We start from the raw sequence: 15,960 nt of genomic DNA on the forward strand, positions 1-15,960 counted from the left end.
GACTGTGAAGTGATTCAATCCTCTGGATCACCAATAGAAACGATACTCACCATGTCCGACACTAACGCTGGGGACCGTCCAATCTCGACAGAAGTTATTCAGTCAAAATATCCCAACCTTTGCAAATGGCTTGGGAAACTTAAAGGAATAGTGTGCTCAAAAATATTATAGTCCCGAGGGTTCGGACATGTGTTTTTAAGCATACTTTGATCGATCGTACAAACATTTTCTATGCACCTTACCGTAGTTTTCCTGTTTTTTTTTTTTTTTACACATGCGAAAACAGGCAGCAGGGTGCGGCCATCTTGTGATAATCTTATCGTTGCCGCATCGCCCAAGGTGGACTGCCCTGGTGGCACTAAATCATATCCCCCGCCCCTGAGGCTGAGATCACTAGACGCATACTGCACATTTCACAACACCAATGCAGGTCTCGTGTCAACATTCTCTGCGATTCAGCTAATGACGCGTCTCCATGGAAATGGCAGGACGCCTCTTTCCTCAATAAGTATAAACAGACCGCTTCTCATCAGACATCAGATTTGCTTTTCCAATCGTTTCACTGTCTTTTTTTTTTTTTTAGTATCCTGTGCCTCGTTTCTGTGCTCTGGTCGGCTACCGTCGTTGCTACAGATACTAGTACGATTACTATCCATTTTTTTTTTTTGCCCCATAATGGCAACAATACAGCCCTACCAGTACGAGCTGGAGTATTCTGAGGCGGAATTACTTAAAAGATAAAGATGCACAAACAATGGGGCTTCGGACAACAGTTGGGAGGACGATTCAACAGATCAAGAGCCTGAGCCTAGTTACATGGACGGCTTTTCCACCTGGTGTACCTGAAATTGACGCCCGCTGATGCCAACCGAGGAGGAGAACTGCTGATGCCAAGAAAACTCTGGATGCTTGTCCTACATATCGGTAGGTGAGACATGTCCGCAATGCGTTACCAAGCTGCCAGACTTCAGGGCAGCCTGCCTCACACGGTCCATGTTGAGGATTATGATGGTGATTCCCAAACTTCGGGCAACAGTTTGCCCTCGCAATCCAAGTAACAAGTAAGTGTACTCTAGTTGTGATGTCACTTAGACTACTACCATTTCATGATTGTCTCCTATATTGTCGTAACTTTGATCTATGAATGCCAAACTAATGTAGTCTTGCAATTCTATACATCACTCGCAATTTGGGGACATCATAGTGGTCTCCTTATGTTTATTTCATGTACAGCCATGAAGCAATATTTCTTTGTGTCCCAAATGTAATGGAATGCATAGTCGTTCAATATTGTACAGTGTCTAAGTACTTGCAACAATGCCATTGGATACAAGATTTGTCATTGTCAACTACGGTTCAATACACTTATCTTGTTAATTTAAAAACAGTTGGTATCTTTCTCTTTCACAGGTGGTACAGGCTGGTGGCCTATCGTTCGCTTACATGGTGGCTTCATGGGAGGCTTGGACACCGCGTTCGACGAGTAATACCCACCTGTGTCGTTGGTGCCATTAGAGAAACTTTCCCCAGTGACAGCGGTCAGTACAGGGGATTTTCCTCTCACTGATACTCATCCCAATTACAGGAGATTATGACACTGACTCTCTTTCTGTAAATGCTATCTATTTAGTCATCCAAGCCTGGATGGCGCAACACCGACTTTGTCTAAATGACGAGAAGACAGAGCTCCTCATCCTTGGTTCTCCTCAAAAACGTTCCAAACTGACCTTGCATTTTAACTCCATCATTGACTGTAATACTATCAAGGCATCTAAGGATACTAAAACGTTAGGGATATACCTTGACTCTACCTTATCCTTGGCCAGAAAAACAAATGCAGTTGCCTCCGCAGGGGCATACACCTGCAAGCTTATTATAGCCAGCCGCCCTTTCCTTTCACCAGCCAATTGTGTCACTCTTGCTAGAACCCTTGTGTTGTCAAAAATGGACTATTGTAATGCCCTCTATCTGGGCACCAACAGCTGTAACATCGACCTTACAGCGATAATTCAAAACCTTAAACCATCTAACTGTAAGGGTGACGTATGCCCGGCACTCACAATTAAAGCCTGCGACCCTTCACTTATTCCTACTTTATGTAAGTTTGTTAATGCATCCTTCAGGGACAGTGCTGTGCCTACATGCATAAAACAATCCTGGGTGACTCCATTATTTAAAAAAACGGATCTATCCCCCGATGATCCATTGAACTATCGTCCTATTTCCAACTCGCCTTTCCTGCTCAACACCCTCAATAGAGTTGCGTATTCTCAATTATTAGCACATCTTGAGAACTACTGATGTCTTAAATAATAGACAATCTGGTTTTAAGGAAAAACATGGTACAGAGTCTGCCGTGCTGGATTTAAAATCCAGGCTTCTTCGCCTTATGGATCAAGGCACACCGATCATGCTGATGCTGCTGGACCTCTCTGACGCCTTCGACCTGGTGGACCACTCAGTTTTGGTCCACTGGTTGAAGGAGGTTGCGGGCTTTTCCGCTCCTGCGGCCGCATGGGTCGCCTCTTTCTTGAAAGAGCGCCAATGGCGAGTGAGCAGTAATGCAGCAGAAGCCAACCCCATTGATCTGACGCAGGGAGTCCCGGAGGGAGCTTGTCTCTCCCCAATCTTTTATAACATCTTTACGGTTCCATTTCTTGACTTTCTAGACAACAAATATAGAGTTCACCAACTACGCTGACGATACCCAGTGCATTATTCCTATTACGGGTGTCTTCGCGGATGATGAAGCCAAAATCAACAGGATATATTCGCTCATTCAAAGTTGGATGTGTGCCAATGGATTGGCCTTAACACTAACAAAACAGAACTCATGCTCGTGGGCACTGACCCAAAAATTCGCAAACTGGAGGATTTATACTCCCAGCTTGTGATTGATAATTGTTTCATAAAGATCAAGAAAAAAGTTAAAATATTAGGGATCTATTTGGACTGTAACCTGAATATGAAAGCGCAGGTTAGTAATCTGGTCTCCTCTTCCTCGTATTATATAAAACTACTCTCCCACGCACGACCCTTTCTCTCACAAACCAGCAGAGAAACACTGGCCCGAGCTCTGATTAGCTCAAGGATTGACTACTGTAGTAGCCTCCTGATTGGTCTTCCAAAATGTGAAGTAAATAGATTGCAGGTAGTACAGAATAACGCTGTTAGGGTCGTTATGGACAAAAAGAGATAAGATCATTTTTCCCAGTCAAGAAGGGAGCTTCATTGGCTTCCTATTAAGGTTCGTATTCTCTTTCGCCTCCTGTCTATATCCTTCAACTGTATGAACAATTCTGGTCCTATTTACCTCAATGAGGAACTTAAGCCTAGAACTAGCAACTACTGCCTCAGATCTAATGATCTCTTCCAGCTTATTGTCCCTAACTGCAGACTTTCTCAGACTAAGGTCAGAGCCTTTTACTCTGCTGCCCCCACTGCCTGGAACAACCTTCCATTGAAACTCAGAACCGAAAGCTCTAGCAGAGTATCTAGAAAGGGTCTTAAAACCTATTTATTTAACTAATACCATCATGGTCCTGGTTTCTTTCTTCTGGCTCTATATATCCCGTCTGGATGTCTCTTTATTTGTTTCTGTATTTTGTCAGCGCCCTTGAGCCTTAGGGTCAGTGGTTTTGCGCTATACAAATGCTAAATAAAATAAAACTTAAAGAAGTTACAAGTCGTCCAAAATAACGCTATTAGAGCCGCTCTCAACATCCCCAGGAACCAACACATCGCGGATACCAGACATAATTTGCGTTGGCTCTCCATCCCTCAACGAATTACCCTGAAAACACTTGCTCTCACTCACAAATGCCTTTCCAACCAAGCCCCCCCTACTTAGCCAACAGATTCACCCCCCTCAACACCAACAGACCTCGGAGAACTACTCAGACTAACTGCCTCGCAATACCTCGTTTTAACCTTCAAAGATCCGGTGGAGCTAGCTTCCCTGTCATGGCAGCGAAACTCTGGAACTCGCTTCCTAACTTGCTAAGATCTGAACCGTCCTTCTACAGATTCAAAAACTTGGCTAAAACCTGGCTCACCGCCCAAGACCCTACACCTACACGCCTTCCACAGCCCACACGCTAGCCATCTCTTGTACATAGGCCTGTCTGACCCCACACACATCTGCATTATGTATATATGTTTATAATGTTATTGTAATTTAATTGTACTGCCTTGACTGCCCTATCATGTTGTAACTAAAATACGCCCCTGGTTGCCTTCGGGCCTGGTGCGCTCTATAAATAAAATAAATACAAATACTGTGCTGCAACCAGAACTTTATAATGTGTAGTACATTTGTGCCATCAAAATCAGCAAATAAATAAAACACAACAGAACTTTTATCAATGGTTGTTTCAGTTTTTCAGTGAATCAAGTGTGTCTCCATTCAGCAGTGTTCCGGCCCTTTCCTGCACGCCTCGGGCGCGTCCATCCCGCCTCCATTATCAAAGGCAGTTGGCACCAGCGGTTGTGTGCTGCCAAAGGGGGCTGGCAGGGGTTGGAGCGGCCAAGGTGCCAAACGCCATGTACACTTCAAATGTATCTTATTGTTCACATGCCCTCCTCAGACCTCGTGTCTCCAGGCATGATCCACTTGAAGCAGGTCGCGCCCCTCCAATCCACATAAGACCACGCCATATACACGTCATTCATTCACATACACACCCACTTTTCTAATTCTTTATAAACCTCTTGATATTTATCATGAGAACATCTTTGAGCACTGCAAGTCAACTCGTGAACGTGCTACCTGAGGACTTCTGTGACCACTGCGAGACATCTCGTCATCGTGCTACCTGTGAACATCTCCCTGTTCTCCTGCTACTAACTGCCCTGCTTGCTGAATCTAACTGTTTGTTGGTCAAGGAAAGGGCAGGTCACCTATTCATATCTCTTAGATCTTTACCTTGATCTTTAAATTTCTATTTCGAACGAACGTATCCAGTAGTGTAATGTTCATTCATCTCATTGCCATTGACTTGAGTTTAATTTCTTATGTTATCGATATATAGCAATTGTCATCAGTGTCAATTGGGATCGAATTGCATCCTTCACGGACCGTGTCTAACATGTAACGATTTCTGTCACATCAATGAATTGTGTATGAAAGTTATCCTATTATACAGCCGCCTACGCTAGAAAAGGTTTTGCTTCGGTGACCAAGACATAGATTGCATAGAAAAATGTATGATATAATTCCATCTTTCTCACGCTTTTATGCAAAGTAATTAATACTGTTGACTTTTTTTTAAAATATATATAAGAATTTCCAACAATGCCTGCATGTAAGGTTTCTGGTTGCCGCTCTAAGAGCCATAACAAACCTAAAGGCACTACAATGCATGTATTCCCGAGCAATATAGATCTAATAAGAGAATGGGTCAGATATTGCAGATTTGCGCCAGAAGAGCTTGAAAGTAGAGCCCATCAAGTCTTGGGGGACTCGAGGGGTGATCGATTCCGCATCTGCAGCCTGCACTTTGCCACAAATATGTATGACCAATCGCAGTACACAAAGAAGCATCGACTCAGAACGTCTCGTAAATTGCTTCCAAACGCAATTCCGACTCGATCCATGCACACGCTGCCTCAGATGAGTCACGGTTCTTTAGCTGTAGGCCTTGGGGTACTGAACAGGTAACTACATGGACGGATTGGTGTTTTAGGTGTAAATGTCCCTTATAATAGTTTTCATATTTACAAGATTGTATTGCTTTTATTATGCTCACCTGGTTCCCACAGGGGCGTCGATCGGACCCGGACAGCTGCGGTCTCCACCAACGTGATGCGTAGTGCCGAGATGACTGTCTGGACTGGCCCGCCTAAGCTCGTCTGCTTGATCCGTAGAAGTATTCTCCTGCAAGTGGAGAAAGGGATTTAGCCACCCGTGAATATGAGTGATAGCCCCCTCCCACTGTTCTCGTTCTCCCTTCTTGTCACCTCCGAAATCCCCTTTTAGGAACCTCACCTTATGTTTTTAAATGATGAGCTCTCCATCCTGCGAGGATTGCAGGGGCGCGTTGATGCCAGTTACTTCACTGGTTTGAAGGCGTGGGAGAGTTCCGGAGAGTATTGACTCTGAGGTTCCTGGCAAGGGTCGGTAAGTATCAAGTTCATAGAGTTCAATATGTCCGATGATTCACTCTTGTTCCCCCCCTTCCTTCCTTGTCTTGCAACTAAGATCGTGAGAAGATACCCCTCGTGGCAGTTGGTGGCGCTCAGGTAAGAGTCTGTATTACCCGACGCCGTCCGGTAAATATTGCCGGTGTTTAACGTGTTGTTTTCTCTCCCTTTGCAGGTGCAGCACATGAAGATGTGGAGGGTTATAGAATAATGCCTCCGGTGGTAATCAGGTAAGTCTATGATGATAAGTGTTTTATTTGTTGGTTTTGTCGGCTCACCTTGTTGTTTTCTTTTGTCCCTCAGGTGCCGGAGTTCGGCGAAGAAATGATAGAGGCAGCGCTGAATCGAAAGATGCTGCGAGTACTGGTGAGTATGGCGCGGCGCTGCAGCTGGAGATGCGACGCATACAGAAATGATGTTCTTTCCAGGTCCGGAGGCGAGATGGATCCGAAATCAGGTGAGGAATTCGAAATGGTTTGTTTTCTAATCTTGTCCTTTTCTTTCCTCTTGGTTTTAGGAGCTCCAGATTCGAGGCAGGCATGGCAGAAGACTGGATGCAGACTGTAGGCACGGTGAGCGTTACGCTGCTGGATGCAAAATAACGCGAAGCGTGTGCTGTTGTTCTGGCGTGGTTTAAATAGCCTCCAAAGTAGTTCCAGGTAAGAAGTTCCTAGAACCACGCCTGAGTAAAAAATAGTCCCTGTAGTAAAATAGTCCCATCCAGGCCTCACGTTGGCTTGGACTCACTAGCAGCATGGTCTGCATCAGGTAAGTAAAGTCTATGAGCCTGGCGTCTATGGTGCCAGGACTGATTTCCATGATGAACTTGGCGCCAGGACTGAACCCAAACAGCCCCCAGCCGTGGCCGTTGGGGTTTTAATAAGTATCTGGATACCTGCTCCCGGAGCTGATGGGCTTGGTCCTGATGCCCGGGGGTAGGCATCATGACAGCTTTATAACTAAACCACATTTTGCTAAACATCTGTCCTTGTTTGTTTGTTTTATTTATTTGTATAGCGCTCCAAACCCAGAGGTAGAAGGGCGCTTAAGAAGACGGTTACACAATTGTGAAGTATCTTTGTGTTACATACTTAATACATATATAGTTATACTACATACAAATATTATATAAAGGTATACAATTTACAGTTATAAGTTTAAACAATATACAGTATGCAATATACAATTTCAATATACAGTCATTTACAGTACATGCAGCAGTTAACCGTGCAGGGAGAAGTGAAGTCAGGTGTCAGTGGTGCTACTCTTTGTTCAGGAGCCAGCTGATAACCTGCTTCCTAAAGATCTGGAAGGACGCAATGGTTTTGATGTTGAGAGGTAGGGTGTTCCAGAGTTGGGAGGCAAGTACTGTGAAGCTGGTCCCTCCAGCTCTTTTTAAGCGGAATCTGGGCACTGTCAAGCATAGAGTGTTGGAGGATCTAGTGGTTCTGGTGGCAGGTTTCATGGTGAATTTGTTAGTTAGATATGGTGGTGCTAGGTGATTAAGGGACTTGTACGTGAGGCAGATGGTTTTCAAATCAATTTTCTGGCGTATGGAGAGCCATTTGCAAGATTTCCTAGCAGTGGAGATATGCTCTCGCCTGGGAATGTTGAGGGCTGTGCGCAGTGCGTTATTTTGTAGTACCTGTAATATGTTAATTACGGATTGGTTAGCACCTAGGTACAGGCTGTTGCAGTAGTCCAGTTCGGATTGTATTAGGGCTCTGGCGAGGGTGAGGCAGCTATTGGATGATAAGAAAGGTCTGCAGGCCCTGATGAGCTTGCCGGTATAGGCTGAGGGTGAGGCGATCATATTGGTTTGTTTGGGGAGGTTAGTGTTGGCATCCAGGTAGAAGCTGAGGGTTTTCACGCTTTTGGCAATAGGGATGGTGTGACCATCGATCGTTATATTATTGTAACTGGGATTAAGTTTAGTTAGGTTGCTGGGGGAGCCAACGATGAGGAGCTCTGTCTTCTCATCATTCAGACAGAGACCATGAGAGGCCATCCATGCCTGAATGGTGGAGAATATTTTGTTGATCCGGGTGACGTCTGCTTGGTAATTGCCTGTGATGGTGAGGAGTATCTGGGTGTCATCTGCGTAATTCGTGTAGGTGATACCCAGACGGCCCAGTTGGTCAAATAGAGCCTTTGTAAATATGTTGTACAAAGTGGGGGATACACAGGAGCATGTGGGACCCCGCATGAGATGGGGATGGGGTCTGCTGCAGCTGTTGTTGAGAAAACCCGCATCGTTCTATTTGCCAGGAAGGATTGTATCCAGGTGATGGCAGAGGAGGAAAAGTGAGCTGCGGTGGCTAGGTGACTGCAAAGGATTTTGTGGCTGACCAAGTCCAAGGCCGCTGAGAGGTGAGGAGGAGTATAATCGCGGCATTGCCTTTGTCTTTGATTTCATCAATCTGACTTTTGAGATTAACAAGGGCAGTTCCTGTTCCATGTTGAGGTCTGAAGCCAGATTGATGTATTCCTAGCAGTTGGTTGGATTCCAGGTATTCCTGAATTTGGATGTAAGCGACTCTGTCCAGGATTTTCAGTAGGAATGGGACTCTGGTGATAGGCCTGCAGTTGGTGGTGGGTATGGTTGGGTCTATGGATTGTTTTTTCAAGAGTGGGAGAGCCCATGATTGTTTTAGGTTGCTAGGGACTGAGTTATTGATGAAGGATAGGTTAATAAGTTTGGTGATGAAGGGGGAAAGCTCTCTAGCTGCGTCTTTTATGATCTGGGCGGGACAGCTGTCCCCTTTGCAGTTCGATGGTTTTAAGGAGGTGATGATTTTTTGAACTTCAGCCGTGGTAACTTTCTTAAATGTGAAGCCCGACCTGGTATTGTTGGGCGTAGGTAGGCCAGGGTGTTGACCTTGTTATTGGAGAGTTGTTGGCGTTTGTCCTCAATTTTGGTTTGGAGTCCTGTAATTTTGTTGTTAAGGGCGTTTTGGATGCTGGTGCCCCAGGATTTGTCTTTCAAGCAGGTGACTGGAGGTGAACTAGGGTTTTCTAGTTCTTTCAGAATTTTAAAAAATTCTTTAATGGAGGACCCTGCCTGAACAATCCTGGTGTTGTATGCATCTTTTTTAGTGCACATTATCTCACTTTTGTATAGAGAGGTTATGTTCGTGAGGTTAGATTTGTTTTCCACGGAGGGGTTGGTCTTCCATGTCAGTTGTGCCTTAGCTTTCTTTTTTCTGAGTAATTTAAGTTCAGGGGTGTACCACGAGTTCAGATGAGCTTTTGGTTTAACTTTACATAGTTTCAGCAGGGCAATGGTTTCCATCACCTTAGCCATGGAGTCATTGAAGGTGTCAATCAGTAGGTTTAAATCAGCATTGGCCGGGAGAGCGTTGAGGGTAGGTAGGACCAGGGGTAGTAGGGCTTAGCAGTAATGTTGCGTTTGTTCCTGGTGGGACAGGCTGGTGCCAGGGGGTATTTATTGGGTAGTACATGATTAATATTGACCTCAAGAGGGATCAGGTGATGATCTGTCCATGCCAGAGGTTGGGGGTCCTTAGAGGTTGTGTTGCAATTGTAAGTTGCTACCCAGTCAAGGATTCTGCCCTTTTGGTGGGTGGGGAGTGCATTGATTTGTGTGGGGAGTGCATTGAGTTGTGTGAAGTCATGTTCTGTTAGGACATTGGCTAGGGATGCAGCATGTGCATCTTTTGGGTCGTTGAAGTCCCCGAGGATAATAATTTGTGCTGAGGGTTTCGAGTTTTCAGCAATGAGAGATGTGAGGTCTTCTTCAAAGACCCCTGGGGGTCTGTATATGAGGTGGAGGGTTATCGTACTTGTGGGGGAGGTTTGCAATTTGGCTGTGAGTATCTTGCAGGATGTGAATGACACTGAAGAGGCTGATCTGAAGTCTAGGGAGGATTTGGAGATGATCGCTACGCCTCCTCCTCTAGAGTTAGGTCTTTCAGCTCTGAGGATAGAGTATTTTTCCGGGATGGCTAGCGACGCCCTACCCGGTACTGATGCCTCAAGAAGCCAGGTTTCTTTTAGGGCTAGGAAATCAAGATCATTGGTTTTAGGAGCATCATGGAAAATGATTTATGGGCACAGACAACTATGTTATAGTGCCCTTGGAAATGAGCATAATCTTTTCGTAATCGGGTGCTTTACATGTCATTTTTTTAGGTTAGCATTTCTAAATCAAATCTAATTTTCCCTTTACAACTCCATGATAATGCACTGAATGTGAAGAAGCAAGATTCTGCATCCATGTCTTTCCTGGAGTCAACAACAACTTCGAGTGCGCATCAGGTAGTTTTAATTAGCTATACAGTTTCGGAGAAAATGTTTTATGCATGGATTTTGAGATAATATGATCAAATTTACGTATACTGTCGTTTGTTTACATAATGTTTCATTTATGGGTTTTTATTGATATGTACCATTGTCTGCATCACATTGTGTGTGTGTTCAATTTCACTTTCTTTCATCCATACTAAAACAAGTAATTGTTTTACAGGGTGATGCTGGTACTTGGACTACAATTACACCATCCTTCGGAGCTTGATACAGAGCCATAGGTATGTGTACTGACAGTTCCCTCGAATGAAAGAAAGTTGGTCCTAGATCTGATACCATTAGACATTGACATTATTATAAGCGAGCATCTTTTGAAAATTGCTTCAGTGCAACCTTTCAATAAAAAAAAAAGGCGGGAAGAGGCTCACTCCTAATCTAAATGAGCTAAAGAAGGATAAGGTTATAAATCTTCAAGTCTTGTGCAAGTGGCTTTGTCTTGAAACGCAAAATGCTTCCCTTACCGCCTGAGCCAATAAACCGAAGGGAAATCCCTTTCCTGTACTTCCGGGTAGGATCTCCTACTTCTTCTGGTGCTGTGGCTAGAATCAGAAGTGCTACGGGGAAAATAGGATTAGAACAATGATAAAGAATCTCCAGAGAATGATTGACAAAAGTAAAGGGCCGTAAGAATAGGTACGTAGTAACACACATGATAGAGTCGCTGAAGAGGCTAGCAGAACCCGTAAGGGTGGAAAGACCATTGGCTTAAAGCCCGGTGGGTTTCACTAAGAAGAAAATAAAGGACGTCACAGCTATTAGAGATAACAGCGTAAAGAAGTGAGGAAAGTAAGTAGTAGGAGCAGATTGAAATCTACACGAACTCTCGCGCCGCGTACGAGAGTCGGGATATAGAACCGATAACCATATTAGGTGTAACAGTGGGTTTCGCACAGTCATCTTTCATCGAGTAAACTAGCTATCAATCTGGGGAAATTCAAAATGTATATTTTGACTAATTGACGTGTACGAGGGTATCTGTGTAAGCAATGTGTGCAATGGAATAATATGATTTCAAATACGAATGATTTATTTTTAATGGATACTCTTCTAGGGATGTATACAAGATTGGGATATAGAAGAGGAGGCATGTGGATCCGAGTCGGTGGACCAGCTTGCTGGTGCAGTCCTTACAGTAAAGAAGAAGAAGAAGAAGAAGGTTTCACAGAAAACCAAGAAAGCTACGGTAATTTACAATTTCATTTTCAAACAGTGTTTTGTGCTGGTGCCTTCATAACATGCTTTTTAAAAAATCTAAAGTGCCATATACTGTATGTTGGATTTACATTGAACATGTTTTTCCAACCTGTCTTCTGGTTGCCCGATGGTGTACGAACTATGCACAGCCAGCTACAGAAGTCAGAGATGCTGCTTGCCAAACTGATTTGACCATGGAGCAACTATTATTTGAGGCACAGCGTGTTCAAATCAATAAGCAGACTCAAGATGCTTTTGCCCAATGGCCAGAAAATGTATTGAATGTCACAGTTGAAGCCAGCAAAGTGTTGTTGGACCATTGCTACAATGCGAGAGCTCCACCAGATGAAGATGAAACTGAATGAAATGAAGATGCTTTTGAATTAGACGCAGACCACTTGACAGAATCGACACCCGCCAAAAAATGGCAACCCAAAAACAATCAACATTGATGTTTTCTCCGATTCGTGTTCAAGCAGCAGAAGCTGAAATAGCAGAGACTGAAGCATCAACACAAATGACCGAGCGACTAGACAAAGATCTCGACTACAGTTTGTCCAGTTGGACTGATATGTCAACCACAGTTGGGTCAGAAACAACATTCATGCAGGATGATAGTCTAATAAAGGCGCGCAAATACATTGTATTCGGCAGCTGCTTGATGGAGATTATAATGATGCTGAAATGTGTGCATCCAGTGAGAGGGGAAGTATGCAGGAAGCCATTGGTGAATGTGACTCGTGTATCACAAGCCAGTAATCTCAAAATACGAGCCACCTGTGAAATGCTGCATGCAAAATGTTCATGGTCCGCTCAACTGATACTGGGGAAACTGCCAGCTGGAAATCTACTGTGTGCAGCTGCTTTACTTTTCAGTGGCTCTAGTTTCAGTCATTTGTCCAGTTTTTGTCAATTTGTGGGACTCCGGTTCCTTTCTAAAATGCAGTACTACAAATATCAACATGAATATCTATTCCCTGCTATTAGTGAAGCTTGGAAAATTGAACAAATGTCTATTCAAAGTACATTCTCCCAAAAACGGTTCAGGCTAGCTGGCGTGGGACAGTGTGATAGCCCCAGATTTTCAGAAAAGTACTGCCCATATCACTTTCAGGACATGGAAACTAAAAGAATTGTGAGTTCGGTGGTCGTGCAGGTGTCCGAATGTAAATCCTCAGTGGCCATGGAGAAACTTGGTTTTGAAAAAATCCCTGGAAGATCTCCAATCGAGGGGAATGCAAATCGACCTCATAGCCACAGACAGACACATTTCAATAGCTAAGACAATGAGAGCAGTTTCAAAATATTCGCCATCAATTTGATGTATGGCACGTTGCCAAATCAATCAATAAAACAATCTCAGCTGCAGGGGAAAAAAAGATTCTGAAAATATTTTACAGTGGTCCCAATCTTTCGGCAACCATCTTTGGTGGAGCTCCAAAACTTGTGATGGGTCTGTGGAAATTCTGCTAGAAAAATGCCAGTCACTAATGCACCACTGTTCCAACGTTCACTCTTGGACAGAAAACCAACATTGGCCCTTTGTCACCGGAGCAGGAACGGAAGAAGAAGTGGTTGATTCCATCTTCACCTCCACACAAAGCTCTTGAGAAGATTGTGTTTGATAAAACTCTATCAAGAGATCTGAAGGGACTCACAGAATTCTGTCACATGGGAGATTTGGAGGTGTTCCACAATATGTGCCTAAAGTACAGGCAAAAGAGATTGCATTTCAGCATAGAAGGGATGCAATTTAGGACATTACTAGCGGTATTAGTGCATAATGAGAATGTAGGGCATGAAAAATTGAGGCCTGCAGGAAACTTTGGGATGCTTCGCTACTCAATGACCTTTACGAAAAGATGCAAAAAATGGGTGGTCAAGCCAATATATGAGGAAATGGAATTCGATTTTGTGAAAGATCTTATTACGACTGTCTTGGAGATACATACTCACGGAATCGCGCGCAATGTTGTTCCGAGGACACATACATTGCCACAAAACATTGCCAACGGCCCCTGTCCACCTAAAGCAGAGCTCTGGAACAGTTCACTTGCAGGTACAAATGATTACCATCTGTATTTTTGATCAACAATGTTTATATGAAGTGTCCAAATAAAGCATCCAATTTGTCTTTTGAAATCTATCCTCTTTGTCAATTTGTTTTCAACAAGTACCATTTTTACGAATGCCATACAATGTAATGCTGTGCTTTCACACTTCCCAGTTTCGTTGAGCTACTGTGGGACCTACCTTGATCTTTGGAGGGCCAGATGAATAACAGTATGAAAGCTACTTTGGTGTTCTGCAGTTGCCTTACCAAACAGTTGCTCAAGTAGCTGAATAACTACTCGTCTCACAAAAGGGATGAGACCTAGGCTAGATAAGATACTCGGCATGCAAGAACTACTGACTGAGCAAAACTGCGCATCAAAGTGGGTTGTTGGTGAGAAATAGCTGCACTCTGACCAATATATTCATGGGGGTATGTGTTGGGGGTCGTTGCTAATGTAAGGAAGGAGTGGGTCGGTTGAGCCCCCGGCCCCCATACATTATACGCAAAAGTGACACCCTGCACTTGCACTCATGGGGGATGCGTCCTTTGCCCTTCTGCTGCCATGGGAAAGAAGGCCCTGACATAAGCAGAGGTGGGGCTATTGCTAGATACACTTGGACTCCATTTTGTGTAACCTCGACTCCAACTTTGGACTAGGCCGCATTCTGTCATTGCAAAGTTTAGCCTACCCCTCAGCAGTGCCGCGAACAGCGAGCACTGACAGCCCCCACATTTTTCCTCCTGTGCCTCACAAGTCCCTTTCTCATGAATGTGCAGAGACAAGATGTTGCAAACTAAAAATGTATTAATTTAAATCTTCCTCCGAGATCACTGTCCTGTGTGTGTCAGGGCCAAACAATGACTTGTAGTTATTCATCCATCTCAACAATTGTTCTCCTGTACCTCTCGCTCTCGCTGCTGGAAAATGACTGTTTGTTCAAACTTGTGCCCCTCTAAAGCTATTATTTTCATGTACCAGATGTGTGACCCTTCCTTGCTGACCACCCCAGAGTGCCTCCCAATAAAACAAGACCCCAGTCACAGTATATTCTGCCCTAAACAAGTGTCACTCCACCCCTTTTCTAGCTCTTATGTGCCAGACCTGTGAGCTATCAATACCGACCTGTGCTGGTTGTCTCAGGGGAAAGACCCCCACACCCTTCACCTCGCTAGTGACCCAAAGTGGGATAGTACAAACACATGTGTGCAATTTATAGGCCTCTAATATCTAACTATGGTCATGGGTTCAGGGGACTGTGGCCTGGCAGGAGGGGGTTACAGCAGGGCTTGCTCAGACATGATCGTACAAGCACATTTTGTCAGGGCTCGAGACTTGCTCCTTGCGAAAAATGTGTACTTGATTTGCCGTGTGAACACGAGACGGGCTGAGCTGACAGGTGGTGTGGGCTGGCTCTGGGAGTCGCTGGGAGAGTGCGAAGTTCTCCAGAGGAACCAAGTAAAACACTTTGAAATTTCGAGCGCCATTGGTGGATGGCAGAAAAAAAATTCTAATGCCACTATGGTCTGAAGGGTTATTGGCTCCCATACTGAGAGAAGCTCAGCAGCTTTGAATATTTTGCTGGTGAGCTGAGCTAGCCCACGCATCGCACAAGATTCAATTCTTTTTCGACCTTGAGAGTAATGGATGGTTCCGAAAGGAATGAACGAAGGGAGGGGTGTAGTAACGTCAAATATGATAAGGTTCACCATTCCAAAACTGGACAAAGGAACATGTAATTTCATTTAATGAAAAATCGTTGATCTGAACAGAGTCTCTGCGTTATGCCAAGAGAATGGAAATGCCGAATATAATGTAAATTTTACTTTCAACGATTTTATAGACCAACGAGTCAACTTATCATTAGCCGACCGTTATTGCTGGCTTACATTGTACTGGGTTGTTCTTTGTAGCATACTGCAATGAAACGCAAATACAACCTGTGTGTGTACTTGTCTTTGTCCCGAGCACATAGCCAGTCCAGCATCGAGATGCATTTGATGTCCACCCCTTGGTTTCCCCACGTTCAATGCTAATATTTAATTAAAATGCCGTTTATGTGTTCTTCGAATTGTAGCGTCATCTTCCGCATCCCATTTCGAGCTGAACATACTCCATAGCACTAACCTCTGAAGCAAATTGTAGACTACTGTCCACGTTGTTTTCTCTGTGTTCCCGTTGTTTCACGTCTGTGTTCATCATTAGTTTTAACAAGGGCCGAATTAATGGGTAAAATGATAAAGTG

General features: G+C 44.2%; 1 long non-coding RNA gene across 2 annotated transcripts in view; it reads left to right on the forward strand.

The window, feature by feature from the left end:
• Positions 1 to 15,960, forward strand: part of LOC138526913 (uncharacterized) — a 43,369-nt gene that overhangs the window by 2,657 nt on the left and 24,752 nt on the right. For both annotated transcript variants that reach the window (XR_011283772.1, XR_011283773.1), the window contains exons 2-4: positions 10,360 to 10,419; positions 10,628 to 10,688; positions 11,519 to 11,650. This is a non-coding gene — a long non-coding RNA (uncharacterized lncRNA). The remainder of the gene's footprint in view (positions 1 to 10,359; positions 10,420 to 10,627; positions 10,689 to 11,518; positions 11,651 to 15,960) is intronic.

This window comes from Ambystoma mexicanum, chromosome 14 (genome assembly GCF_040938575.1).
Source record: "Ambystoma mexicanum isolate Mex_15411 chromosome 14, UKY_AmexF1_1, whole genome shotgun sequence".
In the NCBI taxonomy this organism is placed as follows: domain Eukaryota; kingdom Metazoa; phylum Chordata; class Amphibia; order Caudata; family Ambystomatidae; genus Ambystoma; species Ambystoma mexicanum.